General features: G+C 45.0%; 1 long non-coding RNA gene across 1 annotated transcript; it reads left to right on the top strand.

Moving 5' to 3' along the window:
- The first annotated feature begins 11,036 nt into the window (after positions 1–11,036).
- Positions 11,037–23,392, top strand: LOC115186280 (uncharacterized). Its single transcript, XR_003875668.1, has 3 exons — positions 11,037–11,115; positions 20,977–21,053; positions 22,329–23,392. It is a non-coding gene; the product is annotated as an uncharacterized LOC115186280 (long non-coding RNA).
- The last annotated feature ends 1,079 nt before the right edge of the window (positions 23,393–24,471 follow it).

Genomic DNA, 24,471 nt, shown 5'->3' with positions numbered 1-24,471 from the left:
TGTATTTTAGGGTGTATATTAGGATGTATATTAGGGTGTATATTAGGATGTATATTAGGGTGTATATTAGGATGTATATTAGGTGTATATTAGGGTGTATATTAGGGTGTATATTAGGTTGTATATTAGGATGTATATTAGGATGTATATTAGGGTGTATATTAGGTTGTATATTAGGATGTATATTAGGGTGTATATTAGGATGTATATTAGGGTGTATATTAGGGTGTATATTAGGATGTATATTAGGGTGTATATTAGGATGTATATTAGGGTGTATATTAGGGTGTATATTAGGATGTATATTAGGGTGTATATTAGGGTGTATATTAGGATGTATATTAGGGTGTATATTAGGGTGTATATTAGGATGTATATTAGGGTGTATATTAGGGTGTATATTAGGATGTATATTAGGGTGTATATTAGGGTGTATATTAGGGTGTATATTAGGATGTATATTAGGGTGTATATTAGGATGTATATTAGGGTGTATATTAGGATGTATATTAGGGTGTATATTAGGGTGTATATTAGGATGTATATTAGGATGTATATTAGGTTAATTCCTGCTCGGACAGATGTAACAACTTATTTACTAAATACCATGTGAGAAGTCAATTACACCTCTTAATAAAGCATTATGAATGACTTAATAATGACTTAATAAAGCATTATGAATGACTTAGTAATGACTTTATAATGACTTAATAAAGCATTATGAATGACTTAATAATGACTTTATAATGACTTAATAATGACTTAATAAAGCATTATGAATGACTTAATAATGACTTAATAAAGCATTATGAATGACTTAATAAAGCATTATGAATGACTTAGTAATGACTTAATAATGACTTAATAATGACTTTAGTAATGACTTTATAATGACTTTATAATGACTGTATAAGATAATGACTCAAACTTATTCTATAGTGTAACGCTGCCCCCCCCCCCCCCCCCCCCCCCCCCCTGCGCCTCCAAAATCATGAGCTGCTGCCACCAACTGGTGCCCCTGTCTTCATCCTAGAAACATTTCATTGGAGATTTGGATTTGCATTTAATTCCTACATTTCCAATGACGTGGTTCCGTTGTTGAGACGGCATCAATCACCTGAGGCTGGGTGACGGAGATCACTGTGGACTCATCCATCACCGACGCATTTCATTAAGATGAAACTGTTTCTGTCTACATCCCAAATGGCACCCTATTCCCTATTTAGTGCACTACTTTAGACCAGAGCCCCTATGACCAGAGCCCGTGGTGAAAAGTAGTGCAGTACATAGGGAATACAGGGTCCCATTTTGGGACAAAGTCTGTATTGATCCTGCTGGGCATGACAGGGCTTCACAACATATCATCAATCACCAGGTGTTTCTCTGATTATAATTGTGAAACACTGTTGATTATAATGGGGGAGGGTGGGTTTTTTCTCATTAGTTTGACCCTCCTCTCTGACCAATGAACATCTCTGTATTTTAAATCTGATTCTACTGCGTCAGTTACTTGTTGTGGAATAGAGTTCCGTGTCGTCACGGCTCTGTGCAGTGCTGCGTGTTCTCCAGTCTGTTCTGGACTGTGAAGAGAACCCTGGTGGCATGTCTCGTGGGGTATCGGAGCTGTGTGCTAGTCGTTTCAACAGACAGCTCGGTGCTTTCCACATGTCAGTACCGCTCACAAAGACAAGTAGTGATGCAGTCACTTATATGACTGGACAATAGACCATATGACTGGGCAGTAGACCATATGACTGAACAGTAGACCAGTAGACCATATGACTGGACAGTAGACCAGTAGACCATATGACTGGACAGTAGACCAGTAGACCATATGACTGGACAGTAGACCAGGACTGGACAGTAGACCAGTAGACCATATGACTGGACAGTAGACCAGTAGACCATATGACTGGACAGTAGACCAGTAGACCATATGACTGGACAGTAGACCAGTAGACCATATGACTGGACAGTAGACCAGTAGACCATATGACTGGACAGTAGACCAGTAGACCATATGACTGGACAGTAGACCATATGACTGGACAGTAGACCATATGACTGGACAGTAGACCAGTAGACCATATGACTGGACAGTAGACCAGTAGACCATATGACTGGACAGTAGACCAGTAGACCATATGACTGGACAGTAGACCATATGACTGGACAGTAGACCAGTAGACCATATGACTGGACAGTAGACCATATGACTGGACAGTAGACCAGTAGACCATATGACTGGACAGTAGACCATATGACTGGACAGTAGACCATATGACTGGACAGTAGACCAGTAGACCCTATGACTGGGCAGTAGACCAGTAGACCATATGACTGGACAGTAGACCATATGACTGGACAGTAGACCATATGACTGGACAGTAGTCTTTGTAAAACTAATAACAGAATGTGACCTTCTGACCTGGCCTGACATGTCTTTATAAAACTAATAACAGAATGTGACCTTCTGACCTGGCCTGACATGTCTTTATTAAACTAATAACAGAATGTGACCTTCTGACCTGGCCTGACATGTCTTTATTAAACTAATAACAGAATGTGACCTTCTGACCTGGCCTGACATGTCTTTATTAAACTAATAACAGAATGTGACCTTCATATAGCTCTTCTTCATGAGATGGACATTGATTCAACGCGGTTGACAGGGCTGTCTTGAGAAGCAGTTCTTTCCTCCTTTGTTTTCTGTGTGTGTGTGTGTGTATGTGTTCACTCCCGACTCATTGGCTTAGCTAGCACATCCTCAGTGTGTGTCAGGTCTGGTCATGACATGCTCAGTGAAGGATGTGTTGAGCTCAGCGAGGGGAATTCTGCTCTACTGTGGAGCGATGGTCCAGCCAGGAACACACACACACACACACACACACACACACACACACACACACACACACACACACACACACACACACACACACACACACACACAGAGAGAGAGCCAGGAGCTTGCACTGATGTCATACGGATTACTCCTGGAAAAATGTCTGTAATGACGGAGGAGTCTGTTCAACGGGGGAGTCTGTTCAACGGGGGAGGCTGTTCAACGGGGGAGTCTGTTCAACGGGGGAGTCTGTTCAACGGGGGAGGCTGTTCAACGGGGGAGGATGTTCAACGGGGGAGTCTGTTCAAAGGGGGAGTCTGTTCAACGGGGGAGTCTGTTCAGCGGGGGAGTCTGTTCAACGGGGGAGGCTGTTCAATGGGGGAGGCTGTTCAATGGGGGAGGCTGTCCAACGGGGGAGGCTGTCCAATGGGGGAGGTTGTTCAACGGGGGAGTCTGTTCAACGGGGGAGGCTGTTCAACGGGGGAGTCTGTTCAACGGGGGAGTCTGTTCAATCGGGGAGGCTGTTCAATGGTGGAGTCTGTTCAACGGGGGAGGCTGTTCAACGGGGGAGGATGTTCAACGGGGGAGGCTGTTCAACGGGGGAGTCTGTTCAACGGGGGAGGCTGTTCAATGGGGGAGGCTGTTCAACGGGGGAGGTTGTGAATTGTTTGTCTTCAGATTTCCAAGTTTTCTTCTGGTGACACAGTAGTCTTGCTATTTCTATTTCCCACATGAAGCTAAGAACACTGTTGCTACAACATCGCCTCATCATGCAGTCTCTCTCTCTCCTAAGGACACTGTTGCTACAACATCGCCTCATCATGCAGTCTCTCTCTCTCCTAAGGACACTGTTGCTACAACATCGCCTCATCATGCAGTCTCTCTTTCCCTCCAGTTGAATCTAATGTTTGGCCCAATTACATCTTCGGAGTCAGATTCATTAACACATACACACACTTTATTTTGATCACATAATCTCTAAGTGTTTATGCATTCATAATCAATTACAGTCTGATACTTCACAGTGCCATGGGGCTCTCTCTTTCTCCCTCTCTCTCTCTCTCTCTCTCTCTCTCTCTCTCTCTCTTTCTCTCTTTCTCCCTCTCCTTCTCCCTCTCCTTCCCTCTCTCTCTCTCTCTCTCTCTCTCTCTCCCCTCCCTCTCACGCTCTCTCCTTCTTCCTCTTCTTCCCTCCCTCCCTCCCTCCCCCTCTCTCTCTCTCTCTCTCTCTCTCTCTTTCTTTCTCTCTCTTTCTTTCTCTCTCCCTCTCTTTCTTTCTCTCTTTCTCCTTCCCTCCCTCCCTCCCTCCCCCTCTCTCTCTATCTCTATCTATCTCTCTCTCGTTCCCTCTTTCTCCCTCTCCTTCCCTCTCTCTCTCTCTCTATCTATCTCTCTCTCTCTCTCTCTCTCTCTCTCTCTCTCTCTCTCTCTCTCTCTCTCTCTCTCTCTCTCCAGAGACATAAAGAGGATGGTTCTCATGTATCATCCTCAACCCTGAGACGGTGTGTGTGTGCTTGTGATTGGGTGTAGAATCCCCTAAATGAAGACTGTTGTCTGGGTGTAAAGGGACATATCTGCTGCTGTGACTGGGAGATCAATAACTATTGATTCGGCCAGTATTCAAGCTATGGTAATGAAGTAATGAAGATGCTTCTGTCAATGCTGAGGTTGGGGAGAGGGCGTGTCCCAAATCTCACCCTATTCCCTATATAATGCACTGTGAGTAGTGAGTAGTGCACTACACTGACTCCAACACTACCTGATATCAACATCCCACTGACTCCAACACTACCTGATATCAACATCCCACTGACTCCAACACTACCTGATATCAACATCCCACTGACTCCAACACTACCTGATATCAACATCCCACTGACTCCAACACTACCTGATATCAACATCCCACTGACTCCAACACTACCTGATATCAACATCAACATCTCACTGACTCCAACACTACCTGAAATCAACATCTCACTGACTCCAACACTACCTGAAATCAACATCCCACTGACTCCAACACTACCTGATATCAACATCTCACTGACTCCAACACTACCTGAAATCAACATCTCACTGACTCCAACACTACCTGATATCAACATCCCACTGACTCCAACACTACCTGATATCAACATCCCACTGACTCCAACACTACCTGATATCAACATCCCACTGACTCCAACACTACCTGATATCAACATCCCACTGACTCCTACACTACCTGATATCAACATCCCACTGACTCCAACACTACCTGATATCAACATCCCACTGACTCCAACACTACCTGATATCAACATCCCACTGACTCCAACACTACCTGATATCAACATCCCACTGACTCCAACACTACCTGATATCAACATCCCACTGACTCCAACACTACCTGATATCAACATCAACATCTCACTGACTCCAACACTACCTGATATCAACATCCCACTGACTCCAACACTACCTGATATCAACATCCCACTGACTCCAACACTACCTGATATCAACATCAACATCCCACTGACTCCAACACTACCTGATATCAACATCCCACTGACTCCAACACTACCTGATATCAACATCCCACTGACTCCAACACTACCTGATATCAACATCCCACTGACTCCAACACTACCTGAAATCAACATCTCACTGACTCCAACACTACCTGATATCAACATCCCACTGACTCCAACACTACCTGATATCAACATCCCACTGACTCCAACACTACCTGATATCAACATCAACATCCCACTGACTCCAACACTACCTGATATCAACATCAACATCCCACTGACTCCAACACTACCTGATATCAACATCTCACTGACTCCAACACTACCTGATATCAACATCTAACTGACTCCTACACTACCTGATATCAACATCTCACTGACTCCAACACTACCTGATATCAACATCCCACTGACTCCAACACTACCTGATATCAACATCCCACTGACTCCTACACTACCTGATATCAACATCCCACTGACTCCAACACTACCTGATATCAACATCCCACTGACTCCAACACTACCTGATATCAACATCCCACTGACTCCAACACTACCTGATATCAACATCTCACTGACTCCAACACTACCTGATATCAACATCCCACTGACTCCAACACTACCTGATATCAACATCCCACTGACTCCAACACTACCTGATATCAACATCTCACTGACTCCAACACTACCTGATATCAACATCCCACTGACTCCAACACTACCTGATCAAAGGTACAGCAGGGGTTTGATGTAACCCCATACAGCAGGGGTTTGATGTAACCCCATACAGCAGGGGTTTGATGTACCGTCCCGGAGACCTTGTGTGGCTGTCTGTGTAGGTCATTCTCTCTGAGTCATGATTAAAGGAGAGTGCTTGGTTACATTACCTAAGCCTTGGTTCGTGGTAAATGCAGGCTTGCATAGGCTAGTGTGGCCGTACAGTCATTAGTCTATAAGGCTGTCAGAGGAACATGACGTCCATAGCACTTGGTTATTACCATATAAAAGACCTTAGATACCTACGTTCATCCATATTGACGTGTTAGATGTTTGACGTGCAAAGCATTTTTATAGTTCATGGGCTTTAAAAAGGCCTTGCACATCAAGTTCAGAGTTCTGAAATCTAGTAACCGAAGAGAATATTAGATCGTTAGACTTCTGAAAACTAGTAAAACAAGAGAATTGTCAAGGGGTGGGTGTAGCTGGTGCATGGAAGTCAGGCGCAGGAGAGCAGAGATGAGTGGACAAAGCACTACTGAGGCAATCATAATAACAGAACGCAACCGCATCACAAAACGAATGCCCAAAGAACAGGTGAGGCAGCACAAAGTACAAATAACAAAGTACAAAGTACCGACTGCTACAAAGCACGGGGGTAAAACTAACCCGGCGCAAACCAGACGGAAACGTGCCCACCTGACAATAAACAATTTCACACACAGACATGGGGGGGGGAACAGAGGGTTAAATACACGACACGTAATGAGGGAAATGTAAACCAGGTGTGTGGGGAAACAAGACAAAACAAATGGAAAATGAAAAGTGGATCGGCAATGGCTAGAAGACCTGTGACGTCGACCGCCGAACGCCGCCCGAACAAGGAGAGGAACCGACTTCGGCGGAAGTCGTAACGAGAATATTACATATTTAAAGTTCTGAAAACTTCAATGCTATACGATGACTTGAATGGTGTTGATGCACTCTCTCGCTTCTGGTCAAAACATCCATAACTTTTTGTGATAAAAAGAGATTGCAGCAGGTACGCTTTTAGAAAAAAGGATTCTCCAGGCCTTTGTCCCTGAAGAAGAACCCTTTATAGAGGTAGAACCTTATTATCTACATAGAACCATTTATAGAGGTAGAACCTTATTATCTACATAGAACCCTTTATAGAGGTAGAACCTTATTATCTACATAGAACCCTTTATAGAGGTAGAACCTTATTATTTACAAAGAACCCTTTATAGAGGTAGAACCTTATTATCTACATAGAACCCTTTATAGAGGTAGAACCATATTATCTACATAGAACCCTTTATAGAGGTAGAACCGTATTATCTACATAGAACCCTTTATAGAGGTAAAACCGTATTATCTACATAGAACCCTTTATAGAGGTAGAACCTTATTATTTACATAGAACCATTTATAGAGGTAGAACCGTATTATCTACATAGAACCCTTTATAGAGGTAGAACCGTATTATCTACATAGAACCCTTTATAGAGGTAGAACCGTATTATCTACATAGAACCCTTTATAGAGGTAGAACCGTATTATCTACATAGAACCCTTTATAGAGGTAGAACCTTATTATTTACATAGAACCATTTATAGAGGTAGAACCGTATTATCTACATAGAACCCTTTATAGAGGTAGAACCGTATTATCTACATAGAACCCTTTATAGAGGTAGAACCTTATTATCTACATAGAACCCTTTATAGAGGTAGAACCGTATTATCTACATAGAACCCTTTATAGAGGTAGAACCTTATTATTTACATAGAACCCTTTATAGAGGTAGAACCGTATCATCTACATAGAACCCTTTATAGAGGTAGAACCGTATTATCTACATAGAACCCTTTATAGAGGTAGAACCTTATTATCTACATAGAACCATTTATAGAGGTAGAACCTTATTATCTACATAGAACCCTTTATAGAGGTAGAACCTTATTATCTACATAGAACCCTTTATAGAGGTAGAACCTTATTATCTACATAGAACCCTTTATAGAGGTAGAACCTTATTATCTACATAGAACCTTTTAGGATTCTTTGTCTTCCTTTTAGAAGCATTTCTTTACGTAGAAAAGGTTCTAAAGGACCCCTCTGAGTTCTGAAGAGTTCAGGAAAATCCAATACGTCAGATACGGTGTAAGTCAACTGGCGTAGAGGCATTCTGCCGTTCTTGTAGAAAAATCCATAACTTTTATATTGCTGAAAATGATGTCTCATGGCGTTGATTATGAGAATGTATTTCATTTAGATAAGGCTTACAATAAATCCTGTCATTACTGCAAACAGGCAGTGTGATATGGCCACGGACTAGCATTTGGCACTGTCGAACAATGTGGGATTATTTTCAGTTTAAACAGATTTCTGTTTCTGGGACTGTTTTTATCGCTCGTCCAAATCATTTCCAGAAGATTCTAAAGTCATAACTCAGTTTGAGATCTCCATGTGACTCCTGATTGTTCCCTTTCTCCTGCCAGCGCTGCCTATATCTGCTATCTGCCAGGGCCATGTTAACTAGTTCCATGTTAACTAGTTCCATGTTAACTAGTTCCATGTTAACTTGTTCCATGTTAACTAGTTCCATGTTAACTAGTTCCATGTTAACCAGTTCCATGTTAACTTGTTCCATGTTAACCAGTTCCATGTTAACTAGTTCCATGTTAACCAGTTCCATGTTAACCAGCTCCATGTTAACCAGTTCCATGTTAACCAGTTCCATGTTAACTAGTTCCATGTTAACCAGTTCCATGTTAACTAGTTCCATGTTAACCAGTTCCATGTTAACTAGTTCCATGTTAACCAGTTCCATGTTAACCAGCTCCATGTTAACCAGTTCCATGTTAACCAGTTCCATGTTAACTAGCTCCATGTTAACCAGTTATATGTTAACCAGTTCCATGTTAACTAGCTCCATGTTAACTAGTTCCATGTTAACTAGTTCCATGTTAACCAGTTCCATGTTAACCAGCTCCATGTTAACTAGTTCCATGTTAACTAGTTCCATGTTAACCAGTTATATGTTAACCAGCTCCATGTTAACCAGTTCCATGTTAACCAGTTCCATGTTAACCAGTTCCATGTTAACTAGTTCCATGTTAACCAGTTCCATGTTAACCAGTTATATGTTAACCAGTTCCATGTTAACCAGCTCCATGTTAACTAGTTCTATAGCGTGCTGGCATGTGTGTGTGTGTGTGTGTGTGTGTGTGTGTGTGTGTTTGTGTGTGTGTGTGTGTGTGTGTGTGTGTGTGTGTGCGCATCATGCATCATCGCTTCGTGTTTCAAATTGATTTAAAAGCAGATCACCGTCCACAGTTTGAGTTCTATCGATCTGTTTTGTCTGTATGTGTTCTCATAGACGGAGCCTGTTTGCTCTCTGTCCTATAGATTACCAGGTGACCCACTGGGTCAGGGAAGCAGGTGTTGGTCTGTATGTGTTCTCATAGACGGAGCCTGTTTGCTCTCTGTCCTATAGATTACCAGGTGACCCACTGGGTCAGGGAAGCAGGTGTTGGTCTGTATGTGTTCTCATAGACGGAGCCTGTTTGCTCTCTGTCCTATAGATTACCAGGTGACCCACTGGGTCAGGGAAGCAGGTATTTGTCTGTGTGAGTGGTTGGGTGATGGTTAACATATTCATTACATTTAAATGATGCCTTTTTAAATGATGCCTGACGTTGAGTTTCTGAGTCAGAGCGTTGAAACTAATTAAAACAACTTCATTTGATTCGATTGGACTTTTCTGCTCTTTCCAGCCTGGCTTTGATCCGGGTGATCACTGCTGGTTCTGTGGGTTGTTTTGTGGGTTATGAAAGCAGGGTCAGGATGACTCTCAAGCTGTCTGTGATGGGTGTTCCTCTTCTGGCTTTCCTGAGGTCACACACACACACACACACACACACACACACACACACACACACACACACACACACACACACACACACACACACACACACACACACACACACACACACACACACACACACACACACACACACACACACACCCTGTAATAATCAACTCATCAGGGTTCCCAGTGTGTGAGCTCATAGTAATTCCAGGATCTACCCCTGCTGTTGGTCCCTCCCTCCCAGCCCTCTCTCTCCCCTCTCTCCCCTCCCAGCCCTCCCTCTCTCCCCTCTCTCCCCTCCCAGCCCTCTCTCCCCTCCCCTCCCCTCTCCTCCCTCCCAGCCCTCTCTCCTCTCCCCTCTCCTCCCTCCCAGCCCTCTCTCCTCTCCCCTCTCCTCCCTCTCTCCCCTCTCTCCCCTCCCAGCCCTCCCTCCCTCCTCTCTCTCCCCTCCCAGCCCTCCCTCTCTCTCCCCTCCCAGCCCTCTCTCCTGTCCTCCCTCCCTCCCAGCCCTCCCCTCCCCTCCCAGCCCTCTCTCCTCTCCCCTCTCTCCCCACCCAGCTCTCTCTCCTCTCCCCTCTCTCCCCTCCCAGCCCTCTCCTCCCTCCCCGCTCTCTCCTCTCTCTTCCCTCCCCTCCCAGCCCTCTCTCTCCCCTCCCAGCCCTCTCTCCTCTCCCCTCTCTCCCCTCCCAGCTCTCCCCTCCCCTCCCAGCCCTCTCTCCTCTCCCCTCTCCTCCCTCCCAGTCCTCTCCTCTCTCCCCGCTCTCTCCTCTCTTCCCTCCCCTCCCAGCCCTCTCTCTCCCCTCCCAGCCCTCTCTCCTCTCCCCTCCCCTCCCCTCCCAGCCCTCTCTCCTCTCCCCTCTCCTCCCTCCCAGTCCTCTCCTCTCTCCCCGCTCTCTCCTCTCTCTCCTCCCCTCCCAGCCCTCTCCTCCCCTCCCAGCCCTCTCCTCCCTCCCAGCCCTCTCCTCCCTCCCAGCCCTCTCCCCCCTCCCAGCCCTCTCTCTAATGTGTCCCTCACGCTGAGTTGTCCTCTTTGAGATTCCCTTCTTTTAACTCTTGCTCTCTTTTTGTGTCTTATTTCTAGTGGTCTGTTTGCCAGTCACTACACGGAAACACACTACCTGGAAGACGGCAGCGCGGTCACCGGCTCTCACAACCTCACGGTACGGTATTAAGTCTAATGGAGTCTCACCACCTCACGGTATTAAGTCTAATGGAGTCTCACCACCTCACGGTACGGTATTAAGTCTAATGGAGTCTCACCACCTCACGGTACGGTATGAAGTCTAATGGAGTCTCACCACCTCACGGTACGGTATTAAGTCTAATGGAGTCTCACCACCTCACGGTACGGTATTAAGTCTAATGGAGTCTCACCACCTCACGGTATTAAGTCTAATGGAGTCTCACCACCTCACGGTATTAAGTCTAATGGAGTCTCACCACCTCACGGTACGGTATTAAGTCTAATGGAGTCTCACCACCTCACGGTACGGTATTAAGTCTAATGGAGTCTCACCACCTCACGGTACGGTATTAAGTCTAATGGAGTCTCACCACCTCACGGTATTAAGTCTAATGGAGTCTCACCACCTCACGATACGGTATTAAGTCTAATGGAGTCTCACAACTTGGAGTTAAGTCAAATCAAATCAAATGAAATTCATTTATAAAGCCCTTCTTACATCAGCTGATATCTCAAAGGGCTGTACAGAAACCCAGCCTAAAACCCCAAACCAGCAAGCAATGCAGGTGTAGAAGCACGGTGGCTAGGAAAAACCTCCCTAGAAAGGCAGGACCGAGGAAGAAACATAGAGAGGAACCAGGCTCTGAGGGTTAAGTAATCTCTATGTCCTAGATTGATAGAATCACTTGGCAACTAACAGACAAACGGGAAAACGACAAGACCTACTTCCTCCCTATTACCATACAATAACAAGACCTACTTCCTACCTATTACCATACAATAACAAGACCTACTTCCTACCTATTACCATACAATAACAAGACCTACTTCCTCCCTATTACCATACAATAACAAGACCTACTTCCTCCCTATTACCATACAATAACAAGACCTACTTCCTACCTATTACCATACAATAACAGGACCTACTTCCTACCTATTACCATACAATAACAGCACCTACTTCCTCCCTATTACCATACAATAACAAGACCTACTTCCTACCTATTACCATACAATAACAAGGCCTACTTCCTCCCTATTACCATACAATAACAAGACCTACTTCCTATCTATTATCATACAATAACAAGACCTACTTCCTCACTATTACCATACAATAACAAGACCTACTTCCTCCCTATTACCATACAATAACAAGACCTACTTCCTATCTATTACCATACAATAACAAGACCTACTTCCTCCCTATTACCATACAATAACAAGACCTACTTCCTACCTATTACCATACAATAACAAGACCTACTTCCTCCCTATTACCATACAATAACAAGACCTACTTCCTATCTATTACCATACAATAACAAGACCTACTTCCTCCCTATTACCATACAATAACAAGACCTACTTCCTACCTATTACCATACAATAACAAGACCTACTTCCTACCTATTACCATACAATAACAGGACCTACTTCCTACCTATTACCATACAATAACAGCACCTACTTCCTCCCTATTACCATACAATAACAAGACCTACTTCCTACCTATTACCATACAATAACAAGGCCTACTTCCTCCCTATTACCATACAATAACAAGACCTACTTCCTATCTATTATCATACAATAACAAGACCTACTTCCTCACTATTACCATACAATAACAAGACCTACTTCCTCCCTATTACCATACAATAACAAGACCTACTTCCTCCCTATTACCATACAATAACAAGACCTACTTCCTACCTATTACCATACAATAACAAGACCTACTTCCTACCTATTACCATACAATAACAAGACCTACTTCCTCCCTATTACCATACAATAACAAGACCTACTTCCTACCTATTACCATACAATAACAAGACCTACTTCCTACCTATTACCATACAATAACAAGACCTACTTCCTCCCTATTACCATACAATAACAAGACCTACTTCCTACCTATTACCATACAATAACGAGACCTACTTCCTACCTATTACCATACAATAACAAGACCTACTTCCTACCTATTACCATACAATAACAAGACCTACTTCCTACCTATTACCATACAATAACAAGACCTACTTCCTCCCTATTACCATACAATAACAAGACCTACTTCCTCCCTATTACCATACAATAACATGACCTACTTCCTCCCTATTACCATACAATAACAAGACCTACTTCCTACCTATTACCATACAATAACAAGACCTACTTCCTCCCTATTACCATACAATAACAAGACCTACTTCCTACCTATTACATTGCTGTTGTTCTTTCCTCTCTCCTCTACATAGAGAACATGTTTCTATGGAGATCAGAGACCTGTTGTTGAAACCCCTGAACCTGTCAGGATGCAGTGGTTGTCGTCCCTCCGTTTAGAGGAAAACGGACTAAAGGAAATGTAATATCCCTTCTGAAACCTCTAAGAACCAATGAGAGAGCAGCATGGCTGAAGATGGCTGTGTGTTGGTAGTGAAAGTGGACTTGGTTCCTGCCACGGCTTTCTGCACCCACAGATTCAAGGAAGTCAGAAACAAACTGCTTCTTTCGCAAGATTTCATCTTTTGTTGTGTGACTGTGACCCCCCCTTGTCACCCCAGTGTGTCTGTGTTTCATCAAATGATGAATCTGTTGGTGCTGAAAGCCTTGATTTCTGCCATGATGTTTTTTTGAGCCCCGCCGATTCATATTTGATGAAACACAGACACACTGGAGTCACAGTCGCACAACAAAAAGATGAAACCTCAGGAAATAGAGTAAGGCTGAATTATATTTAAAAGGTGCTACCTTGAACCGTAAATGATTTTCCTACAGGGAGATCCGAATAACCTTTGAACCCTAATTTCTTCTGAGTGTAGATGAAGCTTAAAAGTCGAATTAAAAACAGTCAAGTCCTGATACCATCCTAATCCTCGAGTCTAAAGTGAATTATTATTTATACTTTATTCATTACTAACTCTATCTATTTACAAAAAAAAAACGTCTGCGTTATAAATTAGCGTTGATTAAAATGGCTGTCCTTCACAGGTCCCAGTACACACGCTGTCATGCTGCACTGACATAAATCTAGTGTTTATGGAGAGACATTTTAATCAGTAAGAGGGACATGTGAAAATGTACTTGTCATGTTTACAAGACAGCACAAACAGACCTGTGACCAGGCTAGCTAAGCCGACCACCTCTGACTTCATGTCATTACCACTAGTAGGTAGACAGCGGGAACGGAAGAAAGGGAGAGGTGTATTGTGGGTAGTGGCTAGTACCCACAGTTCAGTCTGTCTGCTGAACCTGCTGTGGTGGGACAGTGGAGAGGAGAGGTGTATTGTGGGTAGTGGCTAGTACCCACAGTTCAGTGTGTCTTCTAAAGCTGCTGTGGTGGGACAGTGGAGAGGAGAGGTGTATTGTGGGTAGTGGCTAGTACCCACAGTTCAGTCTGTCTGCTGAACCTGCTGTGGTGGGACAGTGGAGAGGAGAGGTGTATTGTGGGTAGTGGCTAGTACCCACAGTTCAGTTTGTCTGCTGAACCTGCTGTGGTGGGACTGTGGAGAGGAGAGGTGTATTGTGGGTAGTGGCTAGTACCCACAGTTCAGTCTTTCTGCTGAACCTGCTGTGGTGGGACAGTGGAGAGGAGAGGTGTATTGTGGGTAGTGGCTAGTACCCACAGTTCAGTCTGTCTGCTGAACCTGCTGTGGTGGGACAGTGGAGAGGAGAGGTGTATTGTGGGTAGTGGCTAGTACCCACAGTTCAGTCTGTCTGCTGAACCTGCTGTGGTTCTCTATTGTTACCTCAGGGCCACGTCTGTAGAGTGTGGAGGTCACTCAGCTCATCTGGGTAAGACAAAGACTTCCTAGAATTCATTATGTGGTGGAAGACCTGCTTGATTTATAGATTGAAAAAGAAGGAGGATGAGGAGGGGCTGTTAATACTGCCAGGTCTGGTCTGGAATGGTCTGGTCTGGTCTGGACTGGTCTGGACTGGGTCAATAAAACATTGTGCTGGAGTTTCATAATTAGGCAAAGAGAGAGTAAAGAGGAGATGGTGGAGAGAGAATGAGAAAGTGGAGAGGCTAGAGAGAGAGAGAGAGAGAGAGAGAGAGAATGGGGAAGTGGAGAGGAGAGGGTGGAGAGAGAATGGGACAGTGGAGAGGAGATGGTGGAGAGAGAATGATGACGTGGAGAGGAGATGGTGGAGAGAGAATGAGACAGTGGAGAGGAGAGGGTGGGTGTCCAGTCCATTGTTCCTTTATACGTTTCCCAAAGTGAAGAAGTTACTGTAAATATGCAAGATGAAACACTGTGAAAGCAGGAATTTAACTGTGGACTTGATACACGGCAAATGGTTAAACCTTGTGGAACATTCATGAAAATATGAACATCTAGCTTCTATCATGCAGTACATGTTCAACCCACACATTCACATGGACAATTCTTTCCACACTGAGCATCATGTTTCAGTAGTTCCTGCTGTGGACTGGGACTAGGTCAGACTATCCCTGACCCAGACTGGGTTTGGCCCACTCAGCATAGACGTTCCACAGCACAGGCACAGTAAGGGAGCTGTACTGGACCAGACTGGACTGGACCGGGTCTGGGTGGGAGCAATACACTGAGAGTCCACAAGCAGGGCTGGGCTGGGACGCTTGGGGTCCCTGTGAACTCAGCTTGATTTGACCAACAATCCCCCTCCCCTCAGCAGGGGACATAATGAAAGCCCCTCCTCCCCTCAGCAGGGGACATAATGAAAGCTCCGCCTCCCCTCAGCAGGGGTACATAATGAAAGCTCCGCCTCCCCTCAGCAGGGAACATAATGAAAGCTCCGCCTCCCCTCAGCAGGGGACATAATGAAAGCCCCTCCCCCCTCAGCAGGGAACATAATGAAAGCTCCGCCTCCCCTCAGCAGGGGACATAATGAAAGCCCCTCCCCCCTCAGCAGGGAACATAATGAAACTCCACCTCCCCTCAGCAAGGGACATAATGAAAGCCCCTCCCCCCTCAGCAGGGGACATAATGAAAGCCCCTCCCTCCTCTGCAGGGGACATAATGAAAGCCCCTCCCCCCTCTGCAGGGGACATAATGAAAGCCCCTCCCCCCTCTGCAGGGGACATAATGAAAGCCCCTCCCCCCTCAGCAGGGGACATAATGAAAGCTCCGCCTCCCCTCAGCAGGGGACATAATGAAAGCCCCGCCTCCCCTCAGCAGGGGACATAATGAAAGCCCCTCCCCCCTCAGCACGGGACATAATGAAGGCCCCTCCCCCCCTCAGCAGGGAACATAATGAAAGCCCCTCCCCCCTCTGCAGGGGACATAATGAAAGCTCCGCCCCCCCTCAGCAGGGAACATAATGAAAGCCCCTCCCCCCTCTGCAGGGAACATAATGAAAGCCCCTCCCCCCTCTGCAGGGAACATAATGAAAGCCCCTCCCCCCTCAGCAGGGAACATAATGAAAGCCCCTCCCCCCTCAGCAGGGAACATAATGAAAGCCACCCCCCCCTCAGCAGGGAACATAATGAAAGCCCCTCCCCCCTCAGCAGGGAACATAATGAAAGCCCCTCCCCCCTCAGCAGGGAACATAATGAAAGATCCTCCCCCCTCAGCAGGGAACATAATGAAAGCCCCTCCCCCCTCAGCACGGGACATAATGAAGGCCACTCCCCCCTCAGCAGGGGACATAATGAAAGCCACTCCCCCCTCAGCAGGGAACATATTGAAAGCCCCTCCCCCCTCAGCAGGGAACATAATGAAAGCCCCTCCCCCCTCAGCAGGGAACATAATGAAAGGTCCTCCTCATCTCGACCCACATCACCTCACTAGTCCCTGCTATTCCCCCAGTACCCCTAGTGACCGCATCCCCTAGTGACCGGATCCCCTAGTGACCGGATCCCCTAGTGACTGGATCCCCTAGTGACCAGGTACCCTAGTGACCGGGTTCCCTAGTGACCGGATCCCCTAGTGACCGGATCCCCTAGTGACCGGATCCCCTAGTGACCGGATCCCCTAGTGACCGGATCCCCTAGTGACTGGATCTCCTAGTGACCGGATCCCCTAGTGACCGGGCCCTCTAGTGACCGGATCCCCTAGTGACTGGATCTCCTAGTGACCGGATCCCCTAGTGACCGGGTCCCCTAGTGACCGGATCTCCTAGTGACCGGATCCCCTAGTGACCGGATCCCCTAGTGTCCGGGTCCCCTAGTGACCGGATCTCCTAGTGACCGGATCCCCTATTGACCGGATCCCCTAGTGACAGGATCTCCTAGTGACTGGATCCCCTAGTGACTGGATCCCCTAGTGACTGGATCCCCTAGTAACCGGGTCCCCTAGTGACCGGGTTCCCTAGTGACTGGATCCCCTAGTGACTGGATCCCCTAGTGACCGGGTCCCCTAGTGACTGGATCCCCAAGTGACTGGATCCCCTAGTGACTGGGTCCCCTAGTGACCGGGTCCCCTGGTGACCGGATCTCCTGGTGACTGGATCCCCTAGTGACCGGGTCCCCTAGTGAGTGGATCCCTTAGTGACCGGGTCCCCTAGTGACCGGGTCCCCTAGTGACCGGATCCCCTAGTGACCGGATCCCCTAGTGACCGGATCCCCTAGTGACTGGATCCCCTAGTGACCGGGTCCCCTAGTGACCGGGTCCCCTAGTGACCGGATCCCCTAGTGACCGGATCCCCTAGTGACCGGATGCCCTAGTGACCGGATCTCCTAGTGACCGGATCCCCTAGTGACCGGATCCCTTAGTGACCGGGTCCCCTAGTGAGTGGATCCCCTATTGACCAGGTCCCCTAGTGACCGGATCCCCTAGTGACCGGGTCCCCTAGTGACCGGATCCCCTAGTGACCGGGTCCCCTAGTGACAGGATCCCCTAGTGACCGGATCCCCTAGTGACCGGATCCCCTAGTGACCGGATCTCCTAGTGACTGGATCCCTTAGGGACCGAGTACGTTCATGGGAGTGTCAGACTGGAGCGTTATATAGTCCCCTAGTGACTGGGTCCCTTCATGGGAGTGTGGGACTCAGACTGGATTGGCCCAGTCTTCCTGTCTCCCATCAGTCTAAGACGGACTGATTCATTGGTAATTTATTGGCCTGTCTGGAGGGAGTTAGGGGCTAGGGAGGAATCTGAGGCCCTTCATTCCCCCATTTCATGTGTCAGTATTTTATACCAGCTAAGCGTCTGTCAGAGGCAAGGTATTAGACGGAGGGAGGGAGTGATGAGTGAGGAAGGGAGTGATGAGTGAGGGAGGGAGTGATGAGTGAGGGAGGGAGTGATGAGTGAGGGAGGGAGTGATGAGTGAGGGAGGGAGTGATGAGTGAGGGAGGGAGTGATGAGTGAGGGAGGGAGTGATGAGTGAGGGAGGGAGTGATGAGTGAGGGCCTCTACACTTCTCCATCCTTCCCCTTTCATTTGTCTGTTTTATAGCTCTCTGTAAAGGAAGACTTTCCAGCATTATTCCTCACCCAGATGATGTACCAGACACAGGAAGGGAGACCCTAGTCCTTCATGACAGATTGTTAAAATACAAGAGCTCAAAACGTATTGTATCCATACAACAAGTGTAAGAATAAACGCATGGTAATGATGAACAAAATACAAGTTTGATAGATTGTACATTCACAGAGGTGTACAACAGGGCAGTCCAATCTCTCCAGTTTGATAGATGCTACATTCACAGAGGTGTACAACATTTACAGTGATGTACAACAGGTCAGTCCAATCTCCCCAGTTTGATAGATTCTACATTCACAGAGGTGTACAACATTCACAGTGGTGTACAACATTCACAGAGGTGTACAACAGGGAAGTCCAATCTCTCCAGTTTGATAGATTCTACATTCACAGAGGTGTACAACATTCACAGAGGTGTACAACATTCACAGAGGTGTACAACATTCACAGAGGTGTACAACAGGGAAGTCCAATCTCTCCAGTTTGATAGATTCTACATTCACAGAGGTGTACAACATTCACAGAGGTGTACAACATTCACAGAGGTGTACAACATTCACAGAGGTGTACAACAGGGAAGTCCAATCTCCCCAGTTTGATAGATTCTACATTCACAGAGGTGTACAACATTCACAGAGGTGTACAACATTCACAGAGGTGTACAATATTCACAGAGGTGTACAACATTCACAGTGGTGTACAACATTCACAGAGGTGTACAACATTCACAGAGGTGTACAACATTCACAGAGGTGTACAACAGGCCAGTCCAATCTCTCCTTTCCATTTTAGTATCTTAATTAGAGCCAGTTTGCTACAGCAGGAAAATAATCCTGCAGCAACAGGACATGTGAATTATTATGTGGCTTATAATTAATGGACATTTTTAAAGGGGTTAATACATTTTATGTAAGGGCAAATCAAGTCTGACATTTGTCTTAAAAGTAGAAATTACAAACGTTAAACCTTGAATACACTACAAAGTTTACATTTTTCCTAAAAAATCCTCATCAACAGAAGAGGGATCAAATGACATCTGTAGTTTCCATTTAAAGCAGGTCAGGTGTCATCCATCTCTGACCCCTGAGTGGTAAAGACTGGACCAGGAAGCAGAAAGCCTAGAAACAGTCTATTCATAACCCCCCCCCCACCCCTACCAAGCTGGCGTACGGATGACAGGGAAAGGACAATTGTGAGCAGGGAAATTCTTGTAGATGTTCATGGAAGACAGAAAGTAGAGTTGAAGCTTTGGAGAGAGAGGACTAAAGGTAAGAGGTCTGGCCTTCTGGTACTTCCTAGATAGTAGAGTTGAAGCTTTGGAGAGAGAGGACTAAGTTAAGAGGTCTGGCCTTCTGGTACTTCCTAGATAGTAGAGCTGAAGCTTTGGAGAGAGAGGACTAAGGTAAGAGGTCTGGCCTTCTGGTACTTCCTAGAAAGTAGAGTCTGGACCATAGGTTCCTACCTTCCTGCCCCTCCTACCTACCCTGACCAGCCCAGCCGTGTCCTAACAGTATGTTAAACTCTCTGTCCTACCTACCCTGACCACCCAGCCGTGTCCTAACAGTATGTTAAACTCTCTGTCCTACCTACCCTGACCAGCCCAGCCGTGTCCTAACAGTATGTTAAACTCTCTGTCCTACCAGTATGTTAAACTCTCTGTCCTACCAGTATGTTAAACTCTCTGTCCTAACAGTATGTTAAACTCTCTGTCCTAACAGTATGTTAAACTCTCTGTCCTACCTACCCTGACAGCCCAGCCGTGTCCTAACAGTATGTTAAACTCTCTGTCCTAACAGTATGTTAAACTCTCTGTCCTAACAGGATGTTAAACTCTCTGTCCTAACAGTATGTTAAACTCTCTGTCCTACCAGTATGTTAAACTCTCTGTCCTAACAGTATGTTAAACTCTCTGTCCTAACAGTATATTAAACTCTCTGTCCTAACAGTATGTTAAACTCTCTGTCCTAACAGTATGTTAAACTCTCTGTCCTAACAGTATGTTAAACTCTCTGTCCTAACAGTATGTTAAACTCTCTGTCCTAACAGTATGTTAAACTCTCTGTCCTACCAGTATGTTAAACTCTCTGTCCTAACAGTATGTTAAACTCTCTGTCCTAACAGTATGTTAAACTCTCTGTCCTAACAGTATGTTAAACTCTCTGTCCTAACAGTATGTTAAACTCTCTGTCCTAACATTATGTTAAACTCTCTGTCCTACCTACCCTGACAGCCCAGCCGTGTCCTAACAGTATGTTAAACTCTCTGTCCTAACAGTATGTTAAACTCTCTGTCCTAACAGTATGTTAAACTCTCTGTCCTAACAGTATGTTAAACTCTCTGTCCTACCAGTATGTTAAACTCTCTGTCCTAACAGTATGTTAAACTCTCTGTCCTAACAGTATGTTAAACTCTCTTCTCAGGTGAACTGCTATTACCACGGGAAGGTGCAGGGACATATCTATTCTGACGTCAGCCTCAGTACCTGCTCAGGTCTCAGGTGAGTGTGTGTGTGTGTGTGTGTGTGTGTGCGTGTGTGTGTGTGTGTGTGTGTGTGTGTGTGTGTGTGCGTGCGTGCGTGTGTGTGTGTGTGTGTGTGTGTGTGTGTGTGTGTGTGTGTGTGTGTGTGTGTGTGTGTGTGTGTGTGTGTGTGTGTGTGTATCAGGGGGCCAACGGGCATTCTCATGAACTGTCTCATCATCGATGTTCTTCTCTGCCTCTGTGTTCTTCTTCTCTGTATTCTCTCTACAACTAAAGATAAACAGAGTTACCATATAAACACACCTTAGTGATGAATGAAAATGGAAATGTATCCCTGTGTTAACGATCTACAGTCAGAGTAATACAAGTCTTTCACCCAGTGAAGACATGCCGAGCTGGAAAAAGAACGGTTCAGCGTTCACAGATGTCAAGTAGGAGTAACGATTCAGCTAATATTACTGGACAACATCAGGAATGTCCTTCCCTAAACGTGCCAACAGTTTTCCTCCTCTAAGGAGTGATAGGGGTAATTGTTAGAGTGCCTTCCCAATTGGTACCCTATTCCCTATGTAGTGCACTACTTTTAACCAGAGCCCCATAGGGTTCTTGTTAAAAGTAGTGCACTATATAGGGAAATAGGGTGCCATTTGTGACGCAGACCCTGTTTTACAGACTGCTCATTTTGCTGCCCCTCTACAACCTGTCTCTGGTTAGACAGATGCAGAGGGCTTAGCTTGACGAGTATTATTCTGCCTGGCGCGACGGGCCAAGACAAATTGTTCTTGGTTTTTTAGTTGTCAGCTAGTAGTCTGGGCTTTGGGAGCGGTTTTGTTTTTTTAATGTTACGTTTCTGTGGTTATGAATGTTGTCAGGAGGTTGATTAAAACTCAGAGTTTTGGCCGAGTCTCAATGGACAGAGACGTCACTTTAAATCACCCAGAGCTGCTTTTAGTAGAGTGAGAAAGGTTGACGGTGAGAAACAAGAGACTCTCATGACGGACAGACGGAGAATGAGAAACCCCAAGGAAGGATATTACTTTATTACTTATTAAGCCAAACGTCTGCCTCTTGATTTGTTCCCATGAATAACAGACGAGGTACAGTAATGTTACCCACAAAGCACCTCAATGTCTCAATTAACTATTTATGACGGTAATAAGATCCATTATCCAACATTCTGTAGAAGAAAAAAAAACATTATGACAGACATTTAAGAAATATCCTTATTTTTCTTCTACTTCATTGATTGATGATCGATTGATCGGTTAATCAATATCACTCTTGTATTCCCCAGCGGCTTCATCTCACTTGAAAACAGATCCTATGTGTTGGAGCCGTCACCGGATCCCTCCAGTGGATCCCACAGGATCTACCGATCAGAACAGCTGAACCTCACACCTGGCTCGTGTGGCCACGGCATCAACACATCGCTGGTTCACGGAGTCACCCAGAACACCCACAACCAATCAGACAGCCCCTTCGGAGCCTTCAGCACCAGGGTAAGCGGCGTACATGGAATACCGTGGCTGCGTTTACACAGGCAGCAACCAATTCTGATCTTTTGACCAATCAGATCAGAATCTTTTGCCAATATTTAGGCAATATATCATAATTGGGCTTCTTGTGTAAACACAGCCATAGTCTCATAACCTAAATGTTCCATTTCAACATTTTGCACAACAACAAAAAATGAATGTTTAGCTCATGAGGCTCAAAGACATAGTGTATCTGTATATATATATATATATATATCTGGAATGGGCTAGAGATCTTCTAGAATTCTCTAGGAAAACATTAACGTTGTCTTTATGTCCGTCTACAGATACTCTGTAATGTAGATAAAGATGAGAGGTATAGAGATACTAAAGGTCAGAGATACTCTGTAATGTAGTTAAAGATGAGAGGTATAGAGATACTAAAGGTCAGAGATACTCTGTAATGTAGATAAAGATGAGAGGTATAGAGATACTAAAGGTCAGAGATACTCTGTAATGTAGATAAAGATGAGAGGTATAGAGATACTAAAGGTCAGAGATACTCTGTAATGTAGATAAAGATGAGAGGTATAGAGATACTAAAGGTCAGAGATACTCTGTAATGTAGATAAAGATGAGAGGTATAGAGATACTAAAGGTCAGAGATACTCTGTAATGTAGATAAAGATGAGAGGTATAGAGATATTAAAGGTCAGAGATACTCTGTAATGTAGATAAAGATGAGAGGTATAGAGATATTAAAGGTCAGAGATACTCTGTAATGTAGATAAAGATGAGAGGTATAGAGATACTAAAGGTCAGAGATACTCTGTAATGTAGATAAAGATGAGAGGTATAGAGATACTAAAGGTCAGAGATACTCTGTAATGTAGATAAGATGAGAGGTATAGAGATACTAAAGGTCAGAGAGACTCTGTAATGTAGATAAAGATGAGAGGTATAGAGATACTAAAGGTCAGAGATACTCTGTAATGTAGATAAAGATGAGAGGTATAGAGATACTAAAGGTCAGAGAGGTTCATTCTGTTTGGGTCATTCTGTTTGGGTTCATTCTGTTTGGTTTCATTCTGTTTGGTTCATTCTGTTTGGTTCATTCTGTTTGGTTCATTCTGTTTGGTTCATTCTGTTTGGTTCATTTTGTTTGGGTCATTCTGTTTGGGTCATTCTGTTTGGGTTCATTCTGTTTGGTTCATTCTGTTTGGTTCATTCTATTTGGTTCCTTCTGTTTGGTTCATTCTGTTTGGTTCATTCTGTTTAGTTCATTCTGTTCGGTTCATTCTATTTGGTTCATTCTGTTTGGTTCATTCTGTTTGGTTCATTCTGTTCGGTTCATTCTATTTGGTTCATTCTGTTTGGTTCATTCTGTTTGGTTCATTCTGTTTAGTTCATTCTGTTCGGTTCATTCTGTTTGAGTTCATTCTGTTTGGGTTCATTCTGTTTGGGTTCATTCTGTTTGGGTTCATTCTGTTTGGTTCATTGTGTTTGGTTCATTCTGTTTGGTTCATTCTGTTTGGGTTCATTCTGTTTGGTTCATTCTGTTCGGTTCATTCTGTTCGGTTCATTCTATTTGGTTCATTCTGTTCGGTTCATTCTATTTGGTTCATTCTGTTCGGTTCATTCTGTTCGGTTCATTCTGTTTGGTTCATTCTGTTAATAACACTTTCTTTTGTTCATACTTCCCACGTTGTGTCGGAGCTCCGTGTGTCCTGTCTACTGTGTGTTATTTAAGTTACATTTTACATTTACATTTTAGTCATTTAGCAGACGCCCTTATCCAGAGCGACTTACAGTAGTGAATGCATACATTTCATTTCATTCCATCCGTCTGAGATGGGAGGAGAGAGGGAGGGACGCTGACAGAGAGATACTGTAGTGTCCTGAACCGTCTGAGATGGGAGGAGGGAGGGAGGGAGGGAGGGAGAGATACTGTAGTGTCCTGAA

The sequence above is a fragment of the Salmo trutta genome, unplaced genomic scaffold, assembly GCF_901001165.1.
Source record: "Salmo trutta unplaced genomic scaffold, fSalTru1.1, whole genome shotgun sequence".
Classification (NCBI taxonomy): Eukaryota; Metazoa; Chordata; class Actinopteri; order Salmoniformes; family Salmonidae; genus Salmo; species Salmo trutta.
Note: the sequence above shows the minus strand (reverse complement) of the source record. Positions and strands in the feature narration are given on the sequence as shown.